General features: G+C 37.1%; 1 protein-coding gene across 6 annotated transcripts in view; it reads right to left on the bottom strand.

Annotated features, from left to right (window-relative positions):
• The window catches only part of COMMD1 (copper metabolism domain containing 1), a 229,084-nt gene that overhangs the window by 200,582 nt on the left and 5,134 nt on the right, over positions 1-23,368 (bottom strand). The window lies entirely within an intron of this gene.

Genomic DNA, 23,368 nt, shown 5'->3' on the forward strand with positions numbered 1-23,368 from the left:
CTTCTTTTTTAAAAAGTGACCTGTGATCCTATTTAATCAAGTGTTCAAACCTTTCAACATTTTGACAACTTTTGATATTCTGCCATCCCAAAATCAAATTCTAAATAAAATCTTGATCTTCAACTAACTTCAAGATTTCCCAGAGAGCATATGGAAAATCTCAAAAGGTTTGTTCTTTCACCTTTTAAAGAAAACAGAGATGTTTAAATTAAGTTCATTTGCTATGTTAAACTGCATGGGAAACATCATCAAATAAGAAGTAATGCTTAGCCTTCCCTAGGTTATATTTGTACTGGTAAATGTTATTAATTCAAGTACTTGAGAAATTGTATAAAGTTCGTAGAAATTTGCCAGTGCCTTCCATGTCCTTGATATGTTATTAGTCATAATTCCAATTATTATCTTAAAATATGTTATGTCACAGAACCAAATTTCTTATGAATTGTATTATTTTTATAATGAACGCTCATCAAATCTCCAACCACAGCCACTATAGCTCTTGCCATTTACAAATAATTATTGTTTTATTCTGATGCTTTCTCAAAAGCTCTTGCAATCAGCTACAAACCATGATGCTTCATCTTTAACAAAGGGACTGTTTCAGAGATCAATGAAAAGGACTATGACAAGTAATCTGAGATACAGGCTTCTGATGGCACTGCTTAAGTAACTTTCAGATCATACCACTGGACTGGGCAAGGATTTCTAGAACTCTAGTGAAAAAGGTCATGAAACTAATGATGGGTTAATAAAACTGATAACCAAAGATCAAGCAGAACAAGAATTAACTACATGGGACCAAATCAACTGATGAAGAATGATTATAATTTTTATGACTTTTTTTTGTTTGGAACATTGCTGGTTCTTTAATGTTCTATTTTCTGGATATAAGGAACTCCTTTCTCTTTTCTCTTAAACTACCTATAACTCACAATAATTTAGTAGATTATACCTTTGTAAACAAAAATGAAATATTTATCTCTTTCTCCCTACTTCATCCTTCCAGATTTTGGAAATTCTTATTGAATATTCTTATTTTCATGACAATATAGTTATTTTCATAAGTCCATTAAGAATTTGTTCTTCTTGTATCAGGACGCAATTGAAAACATTGGTTATATGACCAAGGCTTGGATTGGAATGTCATATTTGAGAATCATGTGCAGAGAATCAGATATGACCAGTTTCAAGGAACTACAGTTGACTTTATAGAGCCAATGCTTACAAAGCCCTCTTGGAAAAACCAGCCTGGTACCTAACGTACAGGGTTCCCAGCCTTACAGGTGACTAAGGAAGGTCACTGCGGGTAAGCTCAGGAACTTTAAGATATTTTGGGACCTCAAGAGAAGAGTAATTCACCAAAATCTATAGATTACTGCAGGTTACTCCAGGTGAAGTCTGGTGGTATGTTCCTGGCCTGGCTTCCAGGTCTCAAGAGGGTTTTAAGTCTAATCTGAGATTCCTTATAAAAGTCCCAGCAAAGTATATTTAAAAAGGCCTACATAGTCAATTATCATTCTTGCTGCACTTACGGAAATAATTAGGCCAAATTTAATGAGATTAGACTCATTATATAAACAAGGATAACCTTACTTTGATATCATTGATCAAAATGGGGGTGACTGTAGAGACAAATTTTGTGATTGTAGAGATAAATTTTTTTAATAGAAAACTATAACCCGCTCTTGTGGGTTATCAGATACTAGTTCTATTCATTGTCTTTGAGCTATTTTTCACCTCCTTATAAACTGAATCCTGCCGTCTTGCATATTTTGTCAGCAATTAATGTTTCCAATTCTTTTCTCACTCTCCTGATTTGACATCATTGACAACTTAAACCTAACTGCCCAGATCCTTACTGAGCCTCTAAGATGTCTTGTCCCAAAGCCCTACAAGCTGAAGCTGAACAACTTGATATATACAACAGTTTGGGCCACTCAGGAAGTTCACCGAACACTCATATCTTCCATGCTCTGCTCTGGGAAACAACCAGGCACTGATGTCTCACTCCACCATCTAAAGATGCTTTGAGCTCAACATCTACAAATCTCAAGTGGCTGCCCTCTGGACTCAGAAAATGGGTTTAGAGTCTACTCCAACCATTAATCTTTTTCTTTGTTTCCTCATTCTAATCCATTTTCTTCCTTCTTTTTGCCCATCTCTTAACTCGTAATTTCTAATCCAAATCTCTCCAGAGCAATCAACCTAGCTTCTTTTTTCATGAATCTTCTAAAAAGTTTCAGATGGAGGAAATGTGGGGACCCACTTAGACCCTCAGAACTGATATAAAGATTATATCAAACCGAAAACATTTGAGCTAAAGAAGGTGCAGAAATAAATCTTATCTAAACTTTCCTTATCTGACTAAAGCAGAGCCTCCAAAAAAACAAAGCTGCTGTTAATCCCCCTACAAAGAAGTTTCCTGCGAATTCAGCTGCCATGGAGACAGATGGCCCATTTCTATAAGCATCAAAAAGCCCCAAGGGATTCTTCTATAATTTCCCATTGAAGCCCTAAACTCCACCACCACCACCACCTTGGTTAAGTTTAATATATAAACCTTTTATCTCTAGCTATCGAGCACTCCCTCAGGTGTGCCAAGCAAGCCTAAACAAACCTTTGTCTTTTCTACTATTAATCTGTCTAGGGTCAGTTAATCTGCAGGCCCCAACCACTGGACCCAAACTGGAAAAGTTTTCCTCTCAGCAACATCAAGCAATGAAACAGGAAAGACAGTCTTCTTAATATTGTTCTAGTCAATACAAACAACCTCAACACTCTGACGGCTACAAACATTCTGGAGAGTGATATTTGGCTCTAGTGGGTTCTTCACTAATTCACAAAGCCTAACTGACAAACCAGTGAATGCTGCACTACCCTAGCCCTCTGTCCATTTTGTTTACTTCTCAATTTCATGTCCCTGGCCTTCTTCCTTAATTAAAAACTTCAACCCATAACTTGAACTTGTTAAGCCTTTAAAAAGAGAAAAACAAGTTTTATTCACAAGCTTATTCCTTCATGTTGATAGCCCAGAAGGGCACAAGCCTGAGGCAAAACTCAGCGTGTGTGGAACAGGCATCCCCTGGATCTCTCTTTATAGAGCAGCACCTTCATGGCCCCTCCAGGACAGCTTTCCCAACTATCCCACCTAAGGGATAGGCAGACTAGTAACTAAAACTTATTTTTCGTTCCACATGCCACATACATCCACCTCAAACACGTTCTATTATTAACTGAATAGTTGCCGATACTTAAACTTGACTTAGGTATTTTAGTATTATACCAAAAAAGAAAAATGACAGTTGCTTGTTCCCTTGTTTTTCTTTGCTCCTTAGACTTAGTGCCAACCTCTGCAATGTCTAGAGTGAACCAAGAACTGAAAAGAGTGAGCACAGAACACAAAGCCAATAGGTCTTTTATTCACCTTTCTCAATTGAGCTCCATGCATGGAATACAGCTGCCTGTTTTACTATCAAGGGGTCTGTAAAACACAGGTGGTATTTGAACCTCTTGGCAATTCAGAAAACTGCAGTAACAGCAAGGAAATGCCAGGAATGAGAGTATTGTTTTATAGAAATCCACTTGTGGCTTTCATATACATTTTATCCAAAGAACTCTGTAGATTTAGACATTACTGTCAGAGAAGGATTAAGGATGTCAGCAGAGAAGGAAAGATTTGCAGCCAATTTGAAAAAGGAGATGAGGCCTCTTAAATTGGCAGGGTTTGCTGAGAAGGTGGTTTTCATTCCCATCAATGTTAAATTCTCAAAGTTAAATAGTAAGAGAAAAACCCAGGTTTAGTCTCCGCAATGCTGCCTGGAGTTTCTATGTATATAATGGACAAAAGAAGGAAATTTTAAATCATAAACAAACGGGGAAAGAGTGCTTTCTGTTAAAGGGATGTTTTGTTTTATTTATAATCTACTAAACTTTAACTTGAAAATAACAATATAATCAAACATGATTATTCACACTGAGATTTTGGGCTCTATTACAGGAAAATGGAGAGGTTGATTTTGGGGATCCTGAGACAGGTAGTCTGCTTCTGGAACTACACCAGTATACCTCAAGATATTGACGTAGAACAGAAACAATGGAAAACAAAAAGAGGGGTATCTGATACAACAAAGACACGAAAGCTATGAGCATTGTACTATCTACACTATAAATTTAAATGTTTAGTTATTCATTTATCTAACACTTGAGTACTCGTGCTGTTCAAGCCACTGAGTTTGATGATAAAGACCAGGGGGTCTTCCAAGGGTCTTAGAGAGACACAATAGGGACAGAAATCCTGCAGTGCTCAGTCACATCCCCTAATGCCACGCTCCCTTGGCATACATCTTCTCAAAATTTTACTTCCAAGGGCTGCCTTTCCTAACTGAAGCTAACAACGTTTTCACCAAGACTTCTGGAACTTTATCCAATTGCGAATCAAGTCTCCTAGATCCTTAGCCTACCTGAAACTTGGTTCTTCTCCAAAGAACCCCAAAGACACACATTGCCTCTATTCTCTCTGCTCCAATCCAAGCAACCATCCAATTATCATCTTAATCTTCCAGGTAACTTGATGTTAGAAAGAGGTGCCTTGAATGATGGATACAAATATTTTGGTCAATAGACAGGTGACCACAATCATAAGGTGACAAAAAAAGCTTTCCAGTTTATCCAGCAGTCTCTTAGAAGTCTACTGAGAGACTGACCAGTTCTGGATGCCAGGATAAAAGAGAAACGTTTATAGAGCATCAACAATGAACCCTGGTAACTCTCTAAGTTCTGCCATACGAAGATGAATGTCCTGGAAGTTGGCTGGCTTCCCTCTATTGGATAACTTCTATTTCTCCTGAACTTCAATATCAGTCCCTTAGAATTTTAATAACATGAGGTTATGGTTATATAGATAAGGTAGTATTCCTCAAAAAGCCAATACATGACAAATTCCTTCTCCAAAACTAAAAAATTTAGTTAACTCTTTAGGATATTTGAAAAAAGATGTTAAAAAGCCCCCAGCTGTGGGGCCAGCCCAGTGGAATAGTGGTTTAGTTCACGTGCTCTGCGTGGCAGCCCAGAATTTGCCAGTTCAGATCCCAGGTACAGACCTACACACTGCTCATCAAGTCATGCTGTGGTGGCATTCCACATACAAAACAGAGGAAGATCAGCACAGATGTTAGCTCAGGGACAATCTTCCTCACCAACAAAAAAGAAAAGAAGCCCCCAGCTACATATTATTTACCTTCTTTTTTTTTTTGAGGAAGATTAGCCCTGAGCCAACATCTGCCGCCAATCTTCCTCTTTTTGTTGAGGAAGACCGGCCCTGAGCTAACATTGGTGCCCATCTTCCTCTATTTTATATGTGGGACGCCTACCACGGCATGGCTTGTCAAGCGGTGCCATGTCCACACCCGGGATCTGAACCTGCGAACCCTGGGTCGCCCAAGCAGAACATGCGCACTTAACCACTGTGCCACCAGGCCGCCCCCTATTTAGCTTCTTATAGGATTGTTATCATTGTGTCTACACTCCACTGTAGACGGACATAGCTCTCAAAACAAATAAATCTAACTTTGTAATGTAAATAAATGTAAATAAAATCTAACTTTCTAATGAGGAAAGTCTTACTTGTACATTATTTATGCAAATGTTTATGTGTAATTTTAAAAACACTAACTCTACAATTGGCCTCTTCTTTTAGTTTTCAAGGACCCTTGTAATATATTCTGTATGTAGTGGATCTAAATACAGATCCCTGAAGTAAACGACTTTCTTGGAAGGAGTAAAGAGAATTAACACTTTACTGCATAGTAGGAATTTAACAAAATAGCTACAATTATTAAATATAAACCAAATGCCAAGCACTATTTAGGAGGTTTACATATATTATTACATATATTAGATCTATTACTAATTCTAGCTGAATTAGGAATTATTTTTCTTATTCTGCATATGACGAAACTGAGGCTCAGAAAGATGGCTGGCCCCCTGCCCAGTGGTTAAGTTCATGCACTCTGCTTTGGTGACCCGGGGTTTCGCCCGTTCGGATCCTGGGCGCCGACACTGCACCACTCATCAGGCCATGCTGAGGCGGCATCCCAAACAGCACAACTAGAAGGACCTACAACTAGAATATACAACTATGTACTGGGGGGCTTTGGGGAGAAGAAGAAAAAAAACAGATTAAGCAACTCACCCAACTTTACCCAATTAGTAAACTGTAGTCCAGGGGTTTTTAACTAAGGTCTTTCTGCCTCCTAAGTCTTATTATTTCTACAATAACAAACTGTCTCCTAAAATTCACAAATTCATTAGAATGGGATTAGGTGGCCTCCAAACCTCATGTTCAGTCACCTATAGAATGTATTCTTCTTGTAAGTAGGAAAATGGGGGTTTCTGACACTTCTTTTTACTTACTGTTTCCCAAATATCCCATGATCTTTTACATCTCAATGCTGTGGCTCATGCCGCTTCCTCTGGCTGTGATATCGTCTATAACCCCCATCTTTTCTCCAACTCCTTTAGAACACAGCTCAGGAAACTCATGATTTCCTCCTCTTTATCTACACAGTACCATTTTTATATCTGTTATAAGTCATTAAAACTATGGATTAAGGAGTCAAAATAACCTATGTTCAGTCCTAACTCTTTCACTTCCCTAAGTAAGATCTTGGGCAAGCTATTTATCTACTCTAAACCTCAATTTTGTTATTTCTTATACAGAGATAAGAACATCTCCCTCACTGGATTGTAATAAGCATTAAATGAGGGACTTGGAACAAAATATCCTATGTATCCTCTATAGCACACTGCCAGGTTATCAGATCCTAGTCCACTTCAATGCTTTGAGCTATTTAACAACTCTCTGTAAGTGGTAGATTACTAATATATATATAAATTATGTCCTGTCAAATAGTAATTGACAGCCCCCTCCTCTCTATGGGAGTGGGGAAACACCAGTTTTGTCTAGTCTCAATCTGCAATTCATCTCCATTCCTTTAGTCTATATAAATTTGTGCTGTTTTGATTTTCCTTTGAATGGGTTATATCTGCCTAGTTGCCTCATATGAGTAAAATAAATTCTTTAACATATTTTCATTTTTGTATCTGTACAAGAGTCACAATTTGACTTTCTTTGGATAATTACATTTTAATAGTACTATCATCATCATCATCATGACTCCGAATTTTGATCTTTTCTAAACTCCATATTCCTTATATTCAAGACGACTAGAATCCTCACTTGAAGTCCCCAATAAATGGTTTTCTTTACTTAGAAAACTTGTTCCTCCTCCATATAGTAGTCAGTCTCCAAGATGACTCCCAAAGATCGTGTCTTATCCTGACTTTTTACAGAGTCTAAGTCAGTTGTTTTACAGGATTATTCCTCTTTAGAGTTGGTTTATACATTTTTGGGGGCAGAAATATTATATAGGAGGCAGAGATGTCAATTTGTCTACTGATGATGCTGAGTTTGGTCATTTGATTAAGGCGATGTCCATTATGGACTCTCAATGCTTCTGTTGTTTGGCTCTCTCATCCACAAAAGCTACCTAGCATCTATTTCTCCATCTCTGTATCACAAATCTTTTCTAGTTTCATTACCCAACCAAGTGGGTTTGCCTCCTGACAGAGTTAAAATCAGACTCTTGATTAGAACTGGTTGTGACACAAAGTAGAACTTCTTTGCAGCAAATAGGAGGCCGCGTAGAACCATTTCCAAAGTTGTGGCTGTCCCCAAACAAAGAGAAGCAGGGGCCTTTTGTTTTGGATGGGGAATGAATATTCAAAAGGGAGAGGTGAGTATTCTCTTGCGCAGGCTCAGCTGGAAAACATATTTCCATATACACTGCAGGTTATGGTAATAAGGCTTACACTCCTCCCAGAGAGGATATCTTAGCATTAAAAATGAGGCAAAAGTCACAGGCATTGCTCCTGTGGTGAGGCTTGGTCTGCTTCAGGGTGGTTGGTGATTGCATCTCTCAAACAGTTAAATGCTCCCAAACCCACCCTTGAGTTCCTCAGGGCAATTAGTCAGTGACGGTTTCTCCACACTCCAAATTCTCCTTCCTATCCCTCAGTCTCTTCAGGGAATCTATGTCCTGCTTCATCACTAAAATCCAAAAATGGCTCACTCAGCCTCATCTCTACTTCTAAATTTCCTTCCAGACATAACAACCAAATGCAACATCTGGTCTGTGACAGATCCTGGTTTGAATAAACCAGCACTAAAAGACACTTCTGAGCGCAATTAAGGGAACTCTGAGTATTAAGGAATTATTATTACTTGTGTTGTATAATCATATTGTGGTTATGTAGTTTAGAGACAACCACTAAAGTTAAACTGAAATATCATGACGTCTACTTCAAAATACTCCAGCCGAAAAGAAAAAAGGAAAGGAAATAGAGCAAAATATTAACGGTTGTTCAATTAGGTAACTTTTCTACTTTGCTTGTGTTTGAACATTTTCATAATAAGTCAAAATGTTTTGTTTCTATCTTTAAAAAACTGAAGCACAGATTAAGCAACTTGTTCAAGATCACAAACTGTACACGACACTGCTAAGATTCTAATCCAGTCAGACTAGCTCCAAGTCTGGTCTCTCAGCTTCTGTACTACACCGCCTCTTGTTCCACAGATGGCAGTTTGTGAGGCACTAGCACTTGGAATGGGTGAAAAAAGAAGATAAGAGGCACAGCAAAGATTAAGAAATTAATATATAAAGCACTTAAGGGGCCGGCTCCGTGGCCGAGTGGTTAAGTTCGCGCGCTCCGCTGCCGCGGCCCAGGGTTCGGATCCTGGGCACGGATCCTGGGTGCGGACATGGCACCGCTGGTCAGGCCACGTTGAGGCGGCGTCCCACATCCCAGAACTAGAAGGACCTGCAACTAAGATATACAACTGTGTACACGGTGGGTTTGGGGAGATAAAGCAGGGAAAAAAGAAAAAAAAGATTGGCAACAGTTGTTAGCCCAGGTGCCAATCTTTAAAGAAAAAATAAATAAATAAATAAATAAATAAAAATATTAAAAATATATATATTTTTTAAAAAAGCACTTAAAACAGTGTCTGGTTTGTAGTAAGAGCTAAGTAAATGTTAACCATTATAGACCTTGTTCCATAGAAAACGATTACGGTTGCTGTGTGGGGGGAAAAAAGGAGAGGTTCCATGGATCAAATAAGTTTGAGAAACACTGATTTGAAGAAAGTTAAACATGTATTTTTATGCAGAATGTCTTGGTGTCTTTAATATGTTAACGCCCATCTCTAAAAAAGGAATATAGTATGCAGCATTTTCCAATCTTAATTGATCACTGAATGTTCTTTTTCAAAAAAATAACTGGAGGGACTGATTGATATTCTGTGAAACAAACTTTGGGATACCCTGATTTATATGAAGAAGTCAGGTCCTCCATAAGACGACAACGTTTTATTTCAATGGTTAGAGAAAAAGAATCAAACAATAAATTCATAATGTTTCACTGGACAAACACAATGCTATCTTTCAAGTATTTATCAGTATGCCTCACAAATAGTCTTTTTGAATTTTGCTAACATAAGACTACTGTCTCCATCTGTCCCTTCTTCAAAACTGAGTATCATGAGATCTCACATCCTCTACCTGAGATTCAAGTCTCCTCTTTCCTACCTGAGGGTCATGAGAGCCCTCCTCCCCACTGATAATAAGCCAATCCACTTTTCCAACCCCCATACACACACACACACACACACACACACACAGTCTCCTATAAAAAAGAAAAATGTAATTTTGATGTGATAAGGAAATGGGGTGGTAATCCTCACTCTCTAAATGGTGAGCACTCCCCTCCTTTCTTCCAACAGTGCAGTTCTTATGATAGCAAAATCTTTATTTTTAAATTCTTAATCTGTGGTCTTTTTCTCTTGCAACATGACTTGGCACAGTGCAACATAATTTGTTTTCAAGTCTTATTCTTGCTTTGTTTGAAGAAAAACAACCTAGGAAAACATTTATCAAATTTCAAAGGAACCTAAAAGAATATATGTTAAGAGTAGAATTTTAAGGTAAAGAGAACCACTTGTTCTGTGGAACAAGCATAGATGTACCAAGTCATTAAAATCCACGGTAGCCCACACTCTATTTCTCTTAAATTACCATATTTCTGGAATATAATCAAACATACAGTAAAAAATGATCAAGTCTAAGAAGATTTTGTAAATGCGTATCTAACAAAAGCAAATGTCACAAAGATTTAACAATTGGCCTGGATTATATCTAAAATCAACTCAAATATTAAATATTTAAAAGACATCCTAAAAGGTACACTATTTAAGCTTCCCTTTACTTTATCACAAACATTATAACTCTAATTAAAAGATAGGCCAACAAATCACTTTTTTAAGTTCCCTTCTAGCTCTTCTCTATACATGATTTGTCTATATATGATTTGTGATCATAGTTGTAATCACAGTATAGATATACTTTAAAGCAATATAAACATTTAGACACAAGACTATCTGGCACTTGCAATTAACTCTATTCTAATATATTCTAAATATATTGTCTGTATCATTAAAGATATTAATAACACTTTCACACAATCAAGCAGTCCCTAGGACTTTCAGAAATAAATCACCAAATCAAAAAGTAACAGCAATGCACCTATTAGAATGGACAGAATCCAGAACAATGACAAACCAAATGCTAGCAAGGATGTGTAGCAACACAAACTCTCAGTCACTGCTGGTGGGAATGCAAAATGGTACAGCCTCTTTGGAAGGCAGTTTGGCGGTTTCTTACAAAACTAAACATACTCTTAACCATACGATGCAGCAATTGTGCTCCCTGGTCTTTACTCAAATAAGTTGAAAACAGGCCAACACAAAAACTCCACATGGATATGTATTTATAGCAGTTTTATTCATAATTGCCAAAACTTGGAAGCAATCAAGAAGATCTTCAGCAGGGTAAATACAGACAATGGAATATTATATTATATAGTACTAAAAAGAAATGAGCTATCAATCCATGAAAAGACAAGGAGGAACCTTAAATGCATATTATCAAGTGAAAGAAACCAATCTGAAAAGGCTACATATTCTATGATTCCAATTATATGATATTCTGGAAAAGGCAAAACCATGGAGACAATGAAAAGGGGAGGAAGAGATGAATAGGTGAAACAGAGGATTTTTAGGGCAGTGCTGGACGCATGTCATCATATATTTGTCAAAACCCATAAGATGTACAACACACAGAGTGAACCCTAATGTAAACTATGGTCTCTGGGTGATGATGATGTGTCAATCTAGGTTCATCTACCGTAACACATGTACCACTCTGGAGCAGGATGTTGAGAACAGGGGAGGCTTTGTATGTGTGGGAGCAGGAAGTATCTGAGAACTCCCTCTGTACTTTCTGCTCAAGTTTGCTGTAAACTTAAAATGCTCTAAAAAATTAAGTCTATTTACATTTTAAAAAATTAACAGTAATGTGTTTCAATGATCTTAATTACTATGAATAAAATTAAATGCATGGGGGCTGGCCCCGTTGTCGAGTGGTTAAGTTCGCGAGCTCCGCTGCAGGTGGCCCAGTGTTTCATTGGTTCGAATCCTGGGCGCCGACATGGCACTGCTCATCAAACCACTCTGAGGCAGTGTCCCACATGCCACAACTAGAAGGACCCACAAGGAAGAAATATACAACTATGTACCGGGGGGCTTTGGGGAGAAAAAGGAAAAAAATAAAATCTTTTAAAAAAAATTAAATGCATGTTTTCATATCAGTAGACACATGGTCAAAAGAAAAATTTTAGTCTTGCTGTTTTTTATAGGGAGTGGGAGACAGAATTGTTTCCCAGAAGCTGACAATGTTATCTACCTCTTTAGCAAAGTCAAAAGATAGGAATAAGTCAGCACCACAGCTTAAATACACGTCCAGTTCCTCTTCTGTTTACTGCTTGCTCTCTCTGTATGGAAAAACAATTTGGATTTGGTAGATTTCAGAATGAGAGTATTCCACAAGTTTTGACTATATGAGTCTGAAAGATGTCAAGCTCAACAGTTAAAAGATTCTGTTATTAATTTCTCAAGAAGAAATTTATATACAAACTAAATAGTAAACATAAAGATTTCCTCTTCAAACATGTGGTATTAAAAGAATTTATTATCATGGAGGCAAAATTTTGTAGTGTGCCATGGATTGAATAACACTTTGTGGCCCCCGAAAATTCATATGTTGAAGCCCAAACCTCCAATGTGATGGTATTTGGAGATGGGGCCTTTAGGAGGTAATTAGGGTTAGATGAGGTCATGAGGTTGGGGCCCTGATGATGGGATTAGTGCCTTTATAAGAAGAGACTCTAGAGAGTTTACCCTCTCTCTCCCTGCATATGTGCACAAAGAAAAGGTTATATGAGTACACAGTGAGATAGCAGTTGCCTTAAGCAAAGACAAGAGGACTCAGGATGAAAGTGACCTTGCTGGCAACTTGATCTTACATTTCTCAGCCTCTAGAACTGTGAGAAATAAATTTCTGTTGTTTAAGCCTCCCAGTCTACGGTATTTTGTTATGGCAGCTCAAGCAGACTTAAGACATAGTGGAAACTAAAAGCAACTCTAGTGGCTTGCCTCACTTAAAGCCTGATCCAACCCACTGACTCATCAGATCTATGACTTCCAGATTTATACTCACTGATTTTTTAAGTGAATTTGCTGTCAATCGATATAAATTCACAATAGAATAGGAAATAAAAGCAAAAGGTAATATACTATGGTGATCAAAATTCAGTATTTTGTCCTGTGGAAAAATTAACTTTAGAATTCAGGATCAATCTCCCATCTTGTGGATCATATCTATTTGCTTTGCTTTCTTCTGCTGCACTCATGTGTTTTGCTGTTTACTGAAAATCTGAGCTGAGTAAGTAGCAACAGGATGTTGTGAAATTCAAACTGATACTTTAGATCATTCTAAGCAACTTTAACTTTAATGATAAAAATGAAAGTTTATTGACACAAGTTTAGCCTGTCAAGTGTTTTAAACATTTTTAAATCTGAAATGGTGACGTGAGTCAAAGTATAAAAGGGCAGATGTGTAGTAAGAACTAAGTTTTGCCAGCAGAGACACAGCGGCAGCCAAAAGAAGCCAAGCTGAAATATGTTTGCATTTTTCCTGCACTACAGTGACCACTTCCCCTCAGAGAGAGATTTTGTATCCTTGGCTAAGCAAAACAGGAATTTAATCTAATCTTCCGATGGGTAAGAGTGGGTGGGTCTTCTCACCAGTAAGTAAATCTACCTGAAACGCTGCAGAGCTACATGGTTTGGTAGTTCATGCTTCAGACTATTCAAAAAATTCTTCTTTCTAAATATAAATCTGATTTTATGTCACTCGCTTAATCAAAACTTTTCACTGGCTCCTTGTTACCCACAGAATAAAGTCCAACTGTATTAGTAGAACATTCTTGACAATCAGGTCCCCTTTATCCCTTTGTATCTCGCATGTTGTGACTTTGCCAGTCCTTGAACTCAAACACAATTCCATATTTACATGTCTTACTGCTGTTCTCTCTACCTGGAACCCCTTATTCTGCTTATGGAAATCTTATCTTCTAGACCCAACTTAAATATTGTTATATCCTAATAATTTAAATTAATTACAATTCATTGATTAGGCTTTATATTTCACTTTCAATTCTGATCATATACATACATGTTCACCTCCCCCAGTAAACTATAGGCTTTGTGAAATAAACAGTGTCTTTCTCGTTTCATAGGCCCCCAATACTTAGCACAATACTTTGCACGTAGTTTAATGAATATAAGAATGAATGAAAGACTGCATACTTCTTTCATCACTTGATTAAAATGAATACTCCAATTCTGCATCATCTATCCTTCAGTTTGCCCACCTAGACAGAACAAAATTAATGACTATGCCTCACCTGATGCAGTGTTAAAAGGGATTACAATTTAATAACTAAAGAACCTTGACAGACATCCTATAAAAAGTGTTTTTTTCTGTTTTCAACTCCACTAATCAAGCCAGCTTTCAAATCTTAATATTCTGAATGCCTGAAAGAACAGCCTAGTATCTCCTTCAGCAAAAATCTCTTGAGGCTAGATATCTTGAAAGCAGTCTGCTGCTTTCCATATTATTCAAGTCTAATTACAGAACATTACATTAGGATTATATTAAATTACACTGTTATTCAACAAAAAGATCTACAATTTTAGTCACTCTGGAACAAATTTACATGCTAACCCAGAAATCATGCAAAGCAAAGTCAATGCTGATTCTATGAATTTGATTCTTAACTGTTTTCCTCCAAACAGATGTTTATTCCCATCTTAACCTTCTCCTACACAGGTAATATACAATCTTTGGCCAGATGTCTGTCTATAAAGGATCTTTTAAAGTAATTATAATTAATAATATCTCTGGAATTTCTCCACATTTTTTTATTTTAATCGAATTCAAGTTGCATAAAATGGCAAAAGAGGAAAAAAACTAAACCTTACAAATTTTTATAAGATACTACAGCCAGAAAGCTATAAAAATAGGATGGAAAGAGAACCTTAAAAAACAGACTACAAATGTAAGATTCTGTCTTCAGGGCCAATCTTTAGAATGCTTCCTTTATTAACCCAGATTTCTCCAAAAAATAATCTGATGTCATTGATAAATGCCAAAAATCACTACATTTTCTAATGACATAACATAAAACGTTATAAACCAAGACTTGGTCATTTTCTGTATTAAAAGATCTATAAACCTAATTATCTTCTACATTTCTTCTTGTGCAGTCAGTTATTACAGTAAAACATAATACATCACAAAACACATCACAAGAAAAAAAACTAAAGTTAAATAAGGGTTCAAAAAACCTAATTTTCCAATTTCCACCTATGTAATTAAGAAAACATAGTGAATTACTAAAAGAAATAAAGGAAGCAGTAGAACTGCCAATTTTGGACTGCTTCCTAGAGACCAAGATTTAAAAAAAAATTCATGGAAAACAGATAGGGAAGGAAAGGTAAAGCAAACTAATCAATCACCCCTCCTTCTCCAAAATAATGCTGGCTTTGTCTAATTCTCAGAAAACAATGACCAACAGGACATATTTACATAACACTTCAAAACTTCTGTAAATGAATAAACTCAAGAATTTAACACATTTAAGCGATTATAAATGTTTACCTTATAGTATCATATTTGAAGACAGAAAATATATTTTTGAGTAAACTCAGAATTTTCTCTAGTAAAAACCTTTTAGGCTTAGGATTCCCTCTGTACTCACTGGAAAATCAAACAGTGATTGGGATCTGTTGTTAAGTGGCTATGTATGCCACAAGGAGAAGACCTACCATTCAAGATGCTTCCAAATTACAATCTTTAGAAGCAGAAGCTCACTGTTACTAACCGGTTTTCATTCTCACAAGTTACTTTTACCCAGTAACTTACTCATCATCTATGTTTGAGGTAGGACTCCTGTCTCTGTCAGCAAGGGAAAAAAAAATCCATTATAAAGCATAATGAGTGTTTCCTCCTATTAAACACTCCAAGCAACACATTAGTCTTTAACTTCATGGAGAAAAAATTTAGCCTTTTCTAAAAGAACATTTTGTGGCCAGCGCAAAGATGTAAGCATGGGAAAGTCTCCAGAAGCAATTACAAAGCAAAAAAAAAACACATGTTCTTCCCATCCTAAGAAGTGCTATTGACACACCACGAAGGCTTCTCTTGGGAAAGAGCACATGACTAGTGTAGTTTTCAAATCAAGGGTGTAAATTAACATTTATATTTAAAAAATAATACTGTTCAAGAAACAGAATTGCTTAGAGGTCATCTCTTATTATAACCAGGGCCCTACTACCAGCTGAAGTTCAGAGGTCTGCAATAGGAAAGGAAGACCTGATCCTGTGGAAATTTAGATGACAATAATAAGGAAAATAAGAATGAGAGAAAAAACAAAGAAGAATACTGCAATAGCTGTACTAGTTAACAAGACCATTAAAGAACTACTGGACAGGCTGTAAAATGTATGACATGCGATAAGTAGAGAGAAAAACTTGAGGGGAAGATTTTTTTCAAATTTACCAACTTAATTATTCGCAGCTTCAAAGCTGAACATATCTCAGTTACAAAGGAGTTCAAAAGAAATACAACTCAGGGCATGAGTTCCCACCTCCAATCTATTTGTAAGGACAAGACAGAGCCCAATGAAACTATATAAAAACTTGTAAAATCAATCTGTTATGAGCAGATCAAAAATGGTTCTCATACAACCTTATTATAATATTATTTAGCCCTAAAAAGGAAGGAAAATTTGTAATATGCAACAACATGGATGGATGGACCTTGAGGACATTATGCTAAGTGAAACAAGCCAGTCACAGAAAGACAAATACTGTATGATTCCACCTACTTGAGGCATCTAAAATAGTCAAATTCATAGAATCAAAGAGTGGAATGGTGGTGTCATGAGCTGGAGGGAAGGGGAAATGGGGAGTTAGAAATGACTGGGTGTAAATTTTCAATTAAGCAAGATGAATAAGCTCTAAGAGATCTGCTGTACCAACATCATTATACCTACAGTCAGCAATACTGTATCGTATACTTAAAAATTTATTTTCTCACCATAATAAAATAAAATTATAATAAATAAAAATGATTCTCTACTCAATGAGAGATATGAGAAAATAATGGCTACATTTTAATGATAAAAAGTAGTATCCTCTATTCATAATAAGGCAAAAATTGGAAACTTCTCAAATCCCCATCAGTAGTACAATGGATAAGCATATTGTGATATATTCAAACACTGCTCTACTCAGCAGGGGTTGGCAGATTTTTCCTGTAAAGAGCCAGACAGTAACTATTTTAGGCTTTGTCAGCCATTTACTCTCTGTGGCAACTACTTAGCTATACCCTTGTGAGCAAAAGCAACCATACGCTTTATTATGCACATTGAAATTTGAATTTCATGTAATCTTCATCAGTCACAAAAAATTCTTTTTTTTGTTAACCATTTGAAAACGTAAAAACCATTCTTAGCTCACTGGCTATACAAAAACATGCAGGAGGCCAGATTTAGCCTGTGGGTCCTAGTTTGCTGACTCCTGCACTACAGCAGTAGGAATAAATGATCTACAACTATATGCAATAATGCTGAATCTCATAAACATAATGTTGAGTGAAAGAAGCTAGACAGGGCCAGCCCTGTGGCTGACTAGTTAAGGTTGCGCACTCCGCTTCAGTGGCCCAGGGTTTCGCTGGTTCGGATCTGGGGCACAGACATGGCACCACTCGTCAGGCCATGCTGAGGTGGCATCCCACACGCCACAACTAGAAGGACCCACAACTAAAAATACACAACTATGTACTGGGGAGCTTTGGGGAGAAAAATAAAATCTTTAAAAAAAAAAAAGAAAGAAGCCAGACACAAAAAGAGCATGTACTCTAAGATTCCATTTATATAAAGTTCACGAACAGGCAAAACTAAATTATGGTATTAGAAGTTAGGAAAGTGGTTCCCTTGGGGGTGGCGGTCTAGAAAAGTAACATCTTCTAAAACAGTTGACTGCCAATCCTTCAGAGAAGTAGGAATGCATCTCATGAGTTATCATCTAAATTCTCAAAAATGTTCAATAAAATTAGCAAAATTTAGTTACACAAAAACTAGAGAACTATAGCAAAAGGAATCTGTTTAGAGAGCTTTACTTTTCCTGAAAATGGTATTTCTAAATTCAAAATATCAAACCAAATATTTAGACTTCTTTTTTGGTAAGAAATTCTTATTGTTGATAGTCAACTTTGTTTTCTGAACTAGAACATTCAAGAGAAAGAACATTTTAAACACTATGTTGTTTCCATCATATTTTATCAGTGTATTAGCAAGCCAATACTCTACTGCCACCTAAAGTAGAAAGACAGAATTACTGCTTATAGTTAAGATGATGTAGACAGAAGACGAATGAATCCTGAAAGTATAGCAGAATAAGTCATATGTTTTCAGTCTCTTCTATTCATGTTTCCTAATTTAAACATTTTAAGACCAGATATTTTGCATCCGTAAGAAACTCAAGTTACGTTTTTTTACTACTTAATATGTGCTGTCTAAAATGTATAAAGGTGAAGTTTATTCTTAAATTGACTCAAGTATCAAAGAGATACTGCTTTACGCATTTTTCTTTATTTATAAAGAGAGGCCAATATTAGATTCCACATTACGTAATAAATCCAAAAACTCAATTGCAATGACAAGAAAGCTCAATATGAAAAAGCATTATGGGGGCCAGCCCATGGCCAAGTGGTTAAGTTCGAGCACTCTGCTTTGGCAGCCCGGGATTTCACTGGTTTGGATCCCGGGCACAGACATGGCACTGCTCATCAGGCCATGCTGAGGTGGCATCCCACATGCCACAACTAGAAGCACCTACAACTAAATTATACAACTACTTACTAGGGGGATTTGGGGAGAAAAAGCAGAACAAAAAAAAAAAGAAGATTGGCAACAGTTGTTAGCTCAGGTACCAATCTTTAAAAAAAAAGATAAAAATGAAAAAAAATTTCTAGAAAAAATATAGGCAGTACACTCTTTGACATCAGTATCAAAAGGATCTTTTTGGACACCATGTCTTCTTAGACAGGGGAAACAAAAGAAAGAATAAACAAAGGGGACTTCATCAGACTAAAGAACTTCTTCAAGGCAAGGGAAAACAGGATTGAAACAAAAAAACAACCCACCAATTGGGGGAAAATATTTGCAAGTCATATATCTGACAAAGGGTTAATCTCCATACTATATAAAGAACTCACACAACTCAACAACAAAAAATCAAACAACCCAATCAAAAAATGGGCAGGGGACACGAACAGCCATTTCTCCAAAGAAGATATATGGATGGCCGATAGGCACATGAAAAGATGCTCATCATCACTGATCATCAGGGAAATGCAAATCAAAACTACACTAAGATATCACCTTACACCCGTTAGAATGACAAAAATGACCAAAACGAAAAGTAACAAACGTTGGAGAAGTTGTAGAGAAAAAGAACCCTCATACACTGCTGGTGAGAATGCAAACTGGTGCAGCCACTATGGAAAACAGTATGGAGATTTCTCAAAAAATTAAAAATAGAAATACCATATGACCCAGCCATCCCACTACTGGGTATCTATCCAAAGAACTTGAAATCACCAATTCCAAAAGTCCCATGCACCCCTATGTTCATTGCAGCATTATTTACAATAGCCAAGACATAGAAGCAACCTAAGTGCCCATCAATGGATGATTGGATAAAGAAGATATGGTGTGTCCTATGGACAGCTAATGTTCGACAAAGGAGCGGAGGGCCTACATTGGAGAAAAGAAAGTCTCTTCAACAAACGGTGCTGGGAAAACTGGACAGCCACATGCAAAAGATTGCAAATTGACCAGTCTTTTTCACCACACACCAAAATAAACTCAAAATGGATCAAAGACCTAAAGATTAGGCCTGAAACAATAAGTCTTCTAGAAGAAAATATAGGCAGTACACTCTTTGACATCAGTTTCAAAAGAATCTTTTCGGACACTATAACTCCTCAGTTGAGGGAAATAATAGAAAAAATAAACAAATGGGATTTCATCAGACTAAAGAGCTTCTTCAAGGAAAGGGAAAACAGGATTGAAGCAAAAAAACAGCCCACTAATTGGGAAAAAATATTTACAAGCCACTTATCCGACAAAGGGTTAATCTCCATAATATACAAAGAACTCACACAGCTTAACAACAAAAAAACAAACCAATCAAAAAATGGGCAGAGGACATGAACAGACATTTCTCCAAAGAAGACATAAGTATGGCTAATAGACACATGAAAAGATGTTCATCATCACTAATCATCAGGGAAATGCAAATCAAAACTACACTAAGATATCACCTTACACCCGTTAGATTGGCAAAAACATCCAAAACCAAGAGCGACAAATGTTGGAGAGGTTGTGGAGAAAAAGGAACCCTCATACACTGTTGGTGGGAATGCAAACTAGTGCAGCCACTATGGAAAACAGTATGGAGATTTCTCAAAAAGTTAAAAATAGAAATACCCTATGACCCAGCCATCCCACTACTGGGTATCTATCCTAAGAACCTGAAATCAGCAATCCCAAGAGTCCTTTGCACTCCTATGTTCATCGCAGCATTATTTACAATAGCCAAGACGTGGAACCAACCTAAATGCCCAGAAACTGATGATTGGATAAAGAAGATATGGTATATATACACAATGGAATACTACTCAGCCATAAAAAAGGACAAAATTGGTCCATTCACAGCAACATGGATGGACCTTGAGGGTATTATGTTAAGCGAAATAAGGCAGACAGAGAAAGACGAACTCTATATGACTCCACTCATAGGTGGAAGATAACATATAGACAAGGAGAACTGATCGGTGGTTACCAGGGAAAAGGGGGGGTGGGGGGAGGGCACAAAGGGGGAAGCGGTGTACCCACAACAAGACTAACAATAATGTACAACTGAAATGTCACAAGGCTATAATCTATCATAATCTTAATAAAAAAAAAAGAAGATATGGTGTGTGTGTGTGTATACACACACACACACACACACACACACACACAATGGAATACTACTCAGCCATAAAAAAGGATAAAATCGTCCCATTAACAACAAGGATGGACCTTGAGGGTATTATGTTAAGTGAAATAAGCCAGATAGAGAAAGACAATCTCTGTATGACTCTACTCATATGTGGAAGTTAAACACATAGACAAAGAGAACAGATTAGTGGTTACCAGAGGAAAGCGGGGTTGGGGGGTGGGCACAAAGGGTGAAGTAGTGTACCTACAACATGACTGATAAACAATAATGTACAACTGAAATTTCACAGGGTTGTAAACTATCATAATCTCAATAAAAAGTAAAAAAAAAAAATTTTAATTAAAAAAGTAAAAAGCATTATGGCTTTTTCACAAGAATGAGGTACGGGGTACATTCCACAAGATAAATACCAAAAGAGAAGCTGATAATACCATTCTTGGAGAATACCAATCTTTGAAAATAAAAAAAATCCCTAATGGACAGTCAACTCTGAATCATTTTGTAAACTTGATACCAAATGTACTTTTAAGCCTCTGCTTTTTCTGTAAACTTTCCACAAAATTTTCCAGGTTATTTAGAAACTAGGATCAAATTGTGCTTTTAAAATAATATATACCAATAAGAAATATATATACAAACACACCACAATATGCAAAACATTAAACTATTGTAATATTAAAAAGGTTAAGTGGGGTATCCCTCTGCAGGAATTTAACCTCTTCTATTTACATCATATCCAAAAACATCTTAGCAATACAATGTTCATACAAATGTACTAAATTCCTAATACTGAAGAACAGCATAAAAAACCAGAGTCAAGATGGACAAATTTTTTCAAAGCCAAATGCAGAAAATTATGTATTGTATGCTCCCCCTTGTGTTTCAAAAAAGAGAGGAAAGACTGTTGCTGATGGGGTTCAGGCCACGCTACCCCAAAATACGGCACCTTGGCATATTGAATATTTTAAGCTGAAGGAGTTTGACAAAAGACAGAGCAGGAAGGTCATTCTGCTTCCCCCGACCCTTTTCCCCTGAAACATAACACCCTCATGTAAGAGGTGCTCTCCCTATATCCAGAGAAAAGGAGCATCCTCATCTCCAAAGACAAAGGAATGCCAAGAAGAACTTTACAAATAGACCTTGTTAAATTTCCCCCAGTTTACTACAATTATCTCATATTCGTCAAATTATTATATTCCTCTCTTGATCAAACGGCATAAAATACTCAAATTGTTTCTTTGGGTCTTCCTCATGCAGGTGCCTGTGTCATGTAAAACTTACATTAAATAAATTTGCATGCTTTTCTCCTGTTAATCTGTCTTGGTCAGTTTAATTTTCAGACCTGGCCAGGGACTCTAAAAAGGTCAAGTAAAAACCTTTTCCTCCCCTACACTGGCTAAACATAGTATATTGTCCATGTCAAAAGAAAACTCTTGGAAATTAAAACCAGGATCAAGTGAAAAATTCAACTAAAAGGCTAGAAGATAAATTTGAGGAAACTTATCAAAAAGTAGAAGAAAAAACAAACAAATGAAAAACAGACAAAAGAAGAGAAAATTTGAGAATTCAGTCTAGAAGGTTTAACATTTGAAAAATAGAGCACTAGAAAGAGAACAGAAAAAAAAACAGTTAAGAAAATAATCAAGTAGTAATACAACTTTGCCCAGAACTAAGTCATGAGTCTCCAAATTGAAAGGGCCCACAGTGGCCCAAATAATGAAGTGAAAGGAAACCACACATCAATGACATTCAAGGAAATAAAGGATAAAGAGAAAATCCTAAAAGTTTCCAGAGAGAAAAAAAAAGACAGGTCACATTCAATGAAACAATGCCTTCAAAATTGTGATTCAATTATTTCACAACCTAGAAACACCTCCTCAGCCAAACTAGCAATTCAGTGTGAGACTAGAATAAAGACATTTTTTGAGACTTAGAAAGAAAAAAATTACCTGTCATATATCCTTTCTTAAAATGCTACTTGAGGGGCTGGCCTGGTGGCACAGCAGTTAAGTGCGCACGTTTCACTTCCCAGCAGCTCGGGGTTCGCTGGTTCGGATCCCAGGTGCGGACATGGCACGACTTGGCAAAAGCCATGCTGTGGTAGGTGTCCCAGGTATAAAATAGAGGAAGATGGGCATGGATATTAGCTCAGGGCCAGTCTTCCTCAGCAAAAAGAGAAAGATTGGCAGTAGTTAGTTCAGGGCTAATCTTCCTTAAAAAAAAAAAGCTACTTGACAACATGCTTCAGGATATGAAAACGGGCACAGTAAGTAAGCTGAGTCCCAGTCAGAAGATGGAGCTACTACAGTGCACATCTTGGTCTGTTCAGGTGATTTGGGGCTGGGGGGCTGGGGGGGCAAGATTGGCCCTGAGCTAACATCCATTGCCAATCTTCCTCTTTTTGCTTGAGAAAGATTGTTGCTGAGCTAAAGTCTGTGCCAGCCTTCCTCTATTTTATATGTGGGATGCCCCCACAGCATGGCTTGATGAGCAGTGTGTAGGTCCAGGCCCGGGATCTGAACCTGTGAACCTCAGGCTGCTGAAGCAGAGCACACGCAACTTAACCACTACACCACCAGCTGGCCCCTGTCCAGGTGATGTTTTGACAGTCAATCTAGTCCCAAAGATCAAGTCAAGAAACTTAAAATGAGGTGCCAGAGCAGCCAAATCCTCATCCAAGAAAGAAATTATCATGACTTTAGTCAGCTATATCCATGAGAAACCTCTACCTTGGGACCTTGAGTAGACAACTAAGGGAAGTCAGTCCTGTGCTATTTCTAT

The sequence above is a fragment of the Equus asinus genome, chromosome 6 (genome assembly GCF_041296235.1).
Source record: "Equus asinus isolate D_3611 breed Donkey chromosome 6, EquAss-T2T_v2, whole genome shotgun sequence".
Lineage (NCBI taxonomy): Eukaryota > Metazoa > Chordata > Mammalia > Perissodactyla > Equidae > Equus > Equus asinus.